General features: G+C 47.0%; 1 pseudogene; it reads right to left on the bottom strand.

Annotated features, from left to right (window-relative positions):
- The window catches only part of LOC102874429, a 28,175-nt pseudogene extending 19,138 nt beyond the window's left edge, over window positions 1-9,037 (bottom strand).
- Window positions 9,038-9,292: the final 255 nt, after the last annotated feature.

The following is a 9,292-nucleotide window of genomic DNA, read 5'->3' on the forward strand; positions in this document are numbered from 1 at the left end:
TGTGTCAGAAGCAGTGCGATTGGCACAGGATAGAGCAGGGTTTAGGGCTGTTGTACATAGGGTTGCTATGAGTTGCAAGCAACTCGACGATGGCACATAACAACAAGTGAAACTTTGTCTCACATATTTTGAGCATGTCTCTAGGAATAACCGGTCCTTGGAAAAGGACATCATACTTGGAAGAGCAGAGCATGAGCGAAGGTGGGGGAGGCTTTCAATGAGATACATTGACATTGTGACCTTAACAATGGTCTCAAATATGGTACAAATGGTGAAGATGACTCGGGATAGGTCAAGGTTCAGATTTCTTGTTCTTTGGGTCTCTATGAGTCATAGCTTGACAGCATGTAACAACAAAAACATACACAAATTATAAAATAGCAATACTGTACACACCATTCCCTCCCACCCCATCCAATCCCCCACATAGCAAATTGTCAGTTTTAAAAAAAAAAATAGTTGATCATGAAATATTTCAGTACCATATGATCAGGAGCGAATGGTGATGAAGAAAAGACGTTCAAGTTTCAATGAAGGCATTGGGGGGGAGAAAGGACCCCAGGAATCGATGGAATAGTAAATGATAGGTTCTACCTAACATCCCTGGACATGCTCACCAGTCTGTGTTTGGAAATTTGGAAGACACCTACTTTGCCATCTGACTGGAAGAGATACATATTTGTTCCCATTCCCAAGGAAAGTGACGCAACAGAAGGTAGAAATTCTCCAGCAATATCACCAATATCACATGCAAACAAAATATTGTAGAAGATCATCTCAAAACAGCTAGAGTAGCTATTGACAGACAACTGAAGGAATTATTGTCCAGTACTCCTGACTCAACCGCTTGGGTGCTCCCATGAATGTTTCAGTGAATTGTGAGTCCATACCCTCTCACTGTGGGTCTCCCCATCCTGAATGGCCCTTCACTGCATCAAACACAATGTCCTCAACGTCCATGATGCACTGGGGATGCATCCAGTACACGCAAGTCTGTCAAATCCTGATGTGATCCACAGGGTGTCCTCGGGCTAATATTCAGACACAGATGACCACATCTGTCCATAGAAACCTATCCACCATGGGTGAGCCTACTGGAGTTTGAACTACCAATGATGTCGTTTCCAGCATCTTGACTGCATACAAGCCACTGCAGTATGACCAGCTGAGAGACACACAGGTGATTGATCACACTCATTCTCCAACTCATTGCCATTCAGCCAGAAAGGACTCCTACCTCGTCCTGCAGTAGGTTTTTAGAGGCTGTACGGTCAAGATTACCCATGTTTCTTCCTCGGAGCAGCTAGTGGATTCCAACTACCTGCGTTTGGGTTGGCAGGTCAACTCCTTACATACTTGATCACCAGAGCTCCCTGATCCGTGGTCATGCTGTCATCTGTTGCTAGGGGCCATAGAGTCCATGGTAACAAAAGAGCATTTGGAAATCATATTTGCAAAACAGCTGTGAGATATCATCTACCCTAGTAAGAATAGCAAAATTCAGCAGAGCAGCAAACAACACATGCTGGCGAAGTTGTGGAGATACTGGAACCCTTATTCACTGTTGGTGGGAATATAAAATGGTGTAAGCATTCTTGAAGGCAATATGGCACTTTCTCAAAAAGTTGGAAATAGAAATACCATTTGTCCTAGCAATTCCACTACTGGGCATATACCCTAAATAAACCAGAACTGGCACTAAAGCAAACCTGTTGTTTGCTGCTTTGTTCACAATAGCAGAGAGCTGGAAACAACCCAAGTGCCCATCAGCAAACAAATGGATAGAGAAGCTCTGGTATATTCACACAATGGAATATACTATTCTTCATTTTTAAAAAAAGGAATTAATGAAATATTATACAAAATGGGTGACCCTGGAGGACAGTATTTTGAGTGAAATATGTCAGCGATAGAAGGACAAATACTGCATAGTGCCACTGTTTATAAAACGAGACTGACATTGGGGTTGGGGGGAATCTAAGAAAAGAGGGGTAAATCACGTATACTGCATTGAAACAAATGAGGGAGAAAACTGATTAAAAGGAATATAGGATTAGGTATTGTTTTCAAGACAAAATTCCAGACAAAGAAGTGCATAGTAAAGTGGACTGTGGACTTGGGGGAGGGAAGGTTGTGTAACAATGAAAGGTTTTTATTTTTTTAAAGAGAAAAGCGAACTGGAGAGAGGGGTGGGCCGGGAGGAACATGTGCAACAATGAATGAGTGCGGGGGTGGGGGGGGGAAATAAAATGGGAAGAATATGTGGTAAAATGAAAGAAAATCTTATTTGGCTTCAGTGATGTGCACTTGTCTCCTCCGTGCATTTCCCTTCTTCCTCTCTGATTCCTCTCACCAAGAAAAATGACAAGAAGACCCTGTTCACTCCTGTGTCATTGTAACAATGACAGAGTGCCACCTGCCACCAGCCCATCCCCGCTGCAGTTTGCTGATGAGTCTGTAAGTAAGAGAGGTGAAGGGTAGCATCAAATTGCACGCCCCTCTGCAGAGACTTCCCGGAGGAATTCCCACATCTGGCAGCCCCTAATATTTGCAGGATCTCTAGTTCTCTCATCTTCCTCCTTCCCCCCACTCTTCAGAGAGCCCTCAGCATTCCACAAAGGGAAAGATAGTCTTTAAAAAGGAAAAAAAAATCCTTCTTTAAAATTTTCATACAACAATTCATTTGCATTGTGTTTCATTCACATACATTGTATTTCGTACAATCTTTCAGTTAGTTACATTGTGTTTCATACATTTATATATACTATATTTTATACAATTAGTTACCATTGATCTAGGCCTTTTCAAGGCCCCTCTTTTGACCCAAACATGGCATTTTCTTCCCAAGTTCTAGGAGATGGCTGAGAGAAAGGTAACCTTTCTTACCCCAGAATCATTTAGAAAAATACATCTACCCGTGTGATTATAAAACACACAGATCAAGCCAGATGCCTGGCAGATTTGATTAAAAATGAATTTTTCATAATATCCAATCGATTTTTTTTTGTCTGTATCTTTCCCCCCAAGAGACAGCACAGTGACTGTGGAATGAATAATCATGTGATTGTTTATTTTCTTTTTCTATAAAAATACATCATCTGTCCCCTGGGTCGTGGGGTTAGTGTCAGATTTTTTTATTTTTTTGTGTGTATGTATATATCCATTCCCTGAGGGTGACTCAAGTGGCTGTCTGCTGTTTTAATTTAAATTTAAGTATCTGAGCCGAACAAAGATGCAGTCTGGCACTTGTTTGCAGAGACCTTCCATCCACCACTGCACTCAAGATTCCTTTCCTTCCGGCATTCCTGGCACACACAACTGTCAAGGGTGAGGCTGTAAAATCTGAAATTATGTTGTTCACAAGGTCAGTTTCTAACTTCCATGTTCTCCTTCTTTTCCTTCCTCACGTGTAACTTCTCCTGGTGCGTGTCGTGTGCACTGGGGGAGTTGAGTCTCCCAGATCATTTATTATCTAGATTAAGTACCCCTCATCTCTGGTTTTCTCACAGATCTGGAACAAATGGACATTGACTCCAATTTAAGTTTTCAGTTGAAGGATGGCATTTCTTGACCCCAGGAGCTCTGCTGGGGTGAGCGGGGGTTACAAAATCAGCCGCTAATGAAAACGTCCGTTTGAACCCACCCAGTTGCTCTGGGGAAGGAAAACCTGCTCTTCTGGTCTCATAATGGTGACAGACTAGCTCTGCTCTGTTACACTCCGTCATCGTGGGTTGGAAGCAGCTCAACTCTTCCTTACCCTGGGACTTTATCTGTGATGAGGACCACCACCATCTCCCACCACCCATTTTATGAATGGCATCCGAGAAAATCATGGAGCTGGATAGAACCGTCTCAGGCAACCCACATGTGCATCCCTTTCTGTCTCGAAGCTTCCAGCAGAAAGCAGCAATCAGTTTTCTCCTCTTTCCTTGAAAGACACATGTTCTTGATGTAGCTGAAAGGTTTTCTGGGCTGTTGTCACTTGCACAATCAAATCATTGTCTCTGCGATGGAGTCATTTGAGTGGATTTAGGCTACCAGTCTTTCGGTTAGCAGCCAAGCATTTTACCTCTGCACCACCAGGGCTCTTGAATCATCATTCCCTGCTGTGGAAATTGCCATGTCAGTGTAAAACAGTGATGCTGTCCAGGTCATGCGTCCACTTAGCAGACCCAGGACTCTCAGTTTGGCAAGGATGAGATGCCAACGTGATTGTCACGTGACGATGTCACTTGGTGGTCCTGCATGCCATGTCATTTAGCAGCTCTGTCATGATCCAGTTGGCCAGTGATAGAACAATATAATCGTCACCCAACCCCTTTGCAATCTGATGTCTGCATCCTCATGACCTCAGTTTTCGCTGAATGACCCGGTCTGTGGAGCCTGAGTCGATAACCGAGGAGAGGGTGTGCTGGTTCAGTCGTGAGAACGTGGACAAGAACTTTGCCTGGATGTTGTCAGTAGAAATTCTGAAGGAAGTGGCAACACTCAGAAAGTATCTATCATGTAAAAAAATAAATTCTAGATTCTGGTGGCACTGCTGGGGGGAGGAAATGATGGGTTCAAAGCCAAGTGAGTGTGGGTCAATTTAAGACATAGGTGAAGGATCCAAGAACAGATTATGGAGACTTGCGTGAATTTACACAGAATGTTTTTCTCTGGACTTGGTCTTTCCCAGTGATGTTGGTGCATTTGAGCCCCTTGCTGTGTTTGTCTTGCCAGCCCATCTAATGCATGGCAATCTGACGGGTCAAGGGCAGCCTTTGACAACTCATGGGCCTGTTTTCAAATGTTGAGTGGCTTGACCATAGACTGCTTCTTGCAATTTGGAGCTTAGATGTCACAGATTTATTGCATCAATCACCTTATTAATCATCTTCCCATAACTACGTTCATTACAGTTCATCCATGTTGTTATGTGCCATCGAGTCGCCTGTGACTCTCAGCAACCATATATACAACTCTGAAGCCTCCCCTGTCCTGAGTCTGTCTCACTGACTCCAACACATCTACCCTTGTAGCCCCAGTTATTGTTATCAATCCCTCTCATCCAGGGTCTTCCTCTCCTCAACTCTCCCTCCACCTTTCTGAGCATGATGTCCTCCAATGACCAGTCCCTCTTGGCTATGTACCCAAAGTATGTGAGATGGAGCTTCAAAATCCTTGTCTCCAAGGAGAAACTTGGCTTCACTCTCTTCAAGACAGACCTCTTTGTTTTCTTGGTGTGAAATAAAAATGATTCATTCAGTTTTGATTTCCTGCTGACCCAACAGAATAGTGTAGACCAGCTCCAAAGGTTCTGAAAGCTGTCATATTTAGGGAAGCAGATCACGTGGGCCAGGAAGTGGGTGCCAACCACCAGCTCCTTGCTTAGTAACCAAGCTCTTCACTAATACACAGCTGGACTCCTTGCCTTACAATTACTGCACATTACCATCCACAATACACAGCCAGTGCCTAAGAGGCCAGACCCCCCCCCGACACACACACACACACACACACACACACACACACACTCCTGCAGCAACTTCTACCAATTCCAACACCCACTGCCTCTGCCAGGAATCTTAGTGGGTCCACTAATCCTTTGCAATGACCACACAGAACTCAGAACGATCTTCACACTTACAGGATTTATTCCAGGAAGTTAACAAGTTACAATTCAGATTGCCAAGAAAGTGAAAATGTTCACCAGGGACAGCTTCTCAAGCATGCTCCAGGGAGATGCCAGTCGTGGTGTGTCTTCTCCCCACTGGACAGCCCTCCAGCAAGCTTGGGCGAAGGATCCTGGCTCCGGCTCCATGGTGCAGCGGTCCCTGCTCAGCCTCTGTCTCCTGTGCATCTCTGCTTCTCCCGTTGCTGTACTTGTGTAGGATCCAGTCTGACAGGCACAGGAATGTCAGGTCCTGAAGGATGTGCATTGCCGTCTCTGCCTCTTATTCCTTGATGGTCATGAGATTCTCATCTTCCACTGTCCAGCCTGTTCAATATGTACCTGGGTGAGATGGCAGAACTGACCAGTGCCCACGTGAACAGAGGACAACCCCTCTTTGCATGTTCCACCCAGCCATGTTGGGGAGTCACAGGCAATGGTCCAGGAAAGCCATATTGAACAATAAACCCACTGCAGCATCGTGTGTTACATGTGGGTTACCTGGGAGAGCTCACTTACCTGGTGTGGCTGTCTTACCTTGGGTAGCTCTCGGTCCTCATACAGCTTCTTGTCCTGGGTGCACTGTGTTACCTGGAAGGGCTCAGAGACCTAGAGGGGCCCAGTTCCCTCACAGGAGTTCACTTACTTTATGCAACACAAGGTGCGAGACTTACTTACCTTATGGAGCTCAACTTGTCAGGTCCAGGGAAGGGCTCGGTTACCTAGAAGGGCCTGGTTCCCTTACAGGAGTTCACTTACCTTATGCAACTCAAGGTGTGAGACTTACTTAGCTTTTGGGCCTCACCTTGTCAGGTCCAGTTGTGTGGGGGCCTCACATATCTTCTGTGGCTCAGTTACCTTATGTGGACTCACCTTGTGGGACTCACATTGTTGTCATTGTCGTTGTGTGTTGTCAAGTCAAAACAGACCCACAGCTGACCCTCCAGCGGGTTTCCAGAGGCAGTAAATTGCACTGGAGGTGATTGTCCATCCTTCTCCCACTGGTGGATTCGATCCATGTGTCTTTGGGATTGCAGCACAGCGTCTTAACACTAGGCCACCAGAGCTCCTTTCCCTTGTCTCTAGGACTCAGTTTATTTGAATGGCTCACTTGTGTTGGGGCCTCCATTCCATCTTTGATCTCACGTACCTCACTGGGCTCTCGTCCGGGACTCACTTTCCGAAGAAGCGCTCACGGATCGTGTGTGCTTCAGTTCTTGGGTTGGGAGATCTCCGCTCTTTCTTATGCTCAGTCACCTAGCAGGCTCACGTACCTTGAGAACGGCGGTTCCACTGGCCTTGTAGGTAGGAAGTTGCTCTGCTAACCCGAGGAGTTCGTGTCCAGCAGCGTCTCTGAGAGAGAAATGTGGGCAGTCATTTCCCATGCAATTTATAGCTCCTATCCTGCTGAAGGGTCCACCGTACGCTTTGAGTTTTAGTACCTGGAAGGGTTGACTTACCCATTGGATCCTTTTCCTCAGAACTCACTCAGTCTTTCAAGGGCCAGTGTCCTCATGGGGCTCTCTCACCTCCTGGGGTTCATAATCTTCCCTTGAAGGACTCACCTACCTTCAGGGAACCTTAGCTGTGGGACTCACCTTGTGGGGGGCTCACCTTCCTCTTGAGGATAAGCACTCCCTGGCCCTCAGTGACCCCAAAGATCTCACTTACCTCCTCGAGCTCTGTTACGTCTTAGGACTGATAGGGCTCGTGTTCACGTACCTGGGAGGAGTGTGACTTCCTCGACCTCACCTTCCTCTGAGGGCTCATTCGTCAGGATCCTCCTGGCTCTCGTACCTGGTTATCTTCACTTTCTTCGTGGGACTCAGTTTCCCTCTTATGCTCACTCACCTTGTTGGGCTCAGGTATCTTGCAGGACTGACTACCATATTCAGCATAGTTTAGGATGGGCCTTATTTACCTGGGGGGTGGGCTCCCTTATCTCACAGAGCTCTTAACTTATGTGACTCAAGGTGGGAGACTCAACTTACCTTATGGGGCTCACCTTGTCAGGTGCAATCACTTGTGGGGCTCACTTTCCTTGCTTGGCTCAGGTACCTTGGACTTGTGTTGGCGTGCCTCACGTACCTCGTTGGCTCTGCTGCTCACCTTCTGAGGCTCATTTACTGAGGTGTTTACTTACCTGTGGGTTCTAGCTTACTTTGTGTGGCTCAGTTACCTTTAGGGGCTCAGTTACCTGAGGGGCTCACTCATTTGGAGGGGGGGCTCACTCACCTGTGTGACTCAGTTACCTGGAAGGGCTTACTCACCTGGATGGCTCAGTGACCTGGAGGAGCTCAGTTACCTGAGGGGCTCACTCACGTGGGTGGCTCAATGACCTGGAGAGACCTACTCACCTGTGTAGTTCAGTTACATGGAGGGGCTCACTCACCTCGGTGGCTCAGTGACCCGGAGGGTCTCACTCACCTGGGTGGCTCAGTTACCTTGAGGATCTCAGTCACCTGAGTGGCTCGGTTACCTGGAGGGCTTCCCTTACCTGGGTGGCTCAGTTATCTTGTCATGCTCAGATATATGACCAGCCTCATTCTCCTATAGGTTTAAGTTACCTTGTAGGGCCTTCCTTACCTGGCAGCATCATCATTTTCATCTTATTGCTCAGTTACACCTGGGGTTCATCTGCCTGGTAGGACTCTTACCTCCTGTGCCTCCACTTCCCTGTACGACTCAGCTTCCCTTCGAGGGTCACTTACCTCACGGGCTCGATATCCTCCCGGGCCTTACTGACCTTGTTCTGCATTAGTTTGCTCATAGGTCTGTTACCTTGTGGCCTTCCTTTACCCTGTGTGCTGGGACCTTGCTGGGCTCCAACACCTCAGAGCTCCTGTTACAGGGTGGGGTGAGTTTCCACATAGGGCTCGCTTACCTTGGGCCACTCATTTCTGTTTTGGGTGTCACGCCCCTTCTGGGCCTTCATTTAGATTGGTTTTAGGTCTCCACACCCTCCTAGGGCTCAATTACCTTGTGGGGCTCAGGTACTTTGGAGAGTTCAGTCTCCTGGTGGGCCTCCCTCACCTCCTGGGGCTCAGAATCTTCCTGGGGCAGGGTCACTGGGCTCTCATGTTACTGATGCAGAGGACTTGGTGACCTTATAGGGCTCACTTACCTGATGGGGCTCAGTTAACCGTGGAAAGCTCCTTTACCTTTTGGATTCGGCTTACCTTGTTTCATTTACATTGTAGAGGCTCACATACTGACAGGGTGTTCTGTCACAGTGTCGTGCTCATTTACCTGATGGTGCTTACTTACCTGGTTGTGCACACTTATTTCTTGCACTCAGGTACACTGATCAGCTCACTTACTTGATGGCGTTCAGTTCCCTTGAGGTCCTCACTTACCTGGTGGTGCCTTGTCATCCTCGGTCATCTTGTGATACTCACTTACCTTGCAGTACACTTACCTGGTGGTGCTCTGTGACCTGGTGGTGCTCTGTGACCTGGTAATGCTCCCTTACCTTGTGATGGTCTTTGAGGTGCTCCCTTATCTGTGGTTCTCAGTTCCCTTGAGGTGTTGCTGTACTTTCTGCTCCCTTACCTTGTGGTGCTCTGTTCCCTTGTGCTTACTTCCCCTGTAATGCCGTGACCTTGTAATGTTCACTTACCTTGTGACGCTCCGTGGCCT

The sequence above is a fragment of the Elephantulus edwardii genome, unplaced genomic scaffold, assembly GCF_000299155.1.
Source record: "Elephantulus edwardii isolate Elephantulus edwardi_28Jun2011 unplaced genomic scaffold, EleEdw1.0 scaffold00344, whole genome shotgun sequence".
NCBI classification, from domain to species: Eukaryota; Metazoa; Chordata; class Mammalia; order Macroscelidea; family Macroscelididae; genus Elephantulus; species Elephantulus edwardii.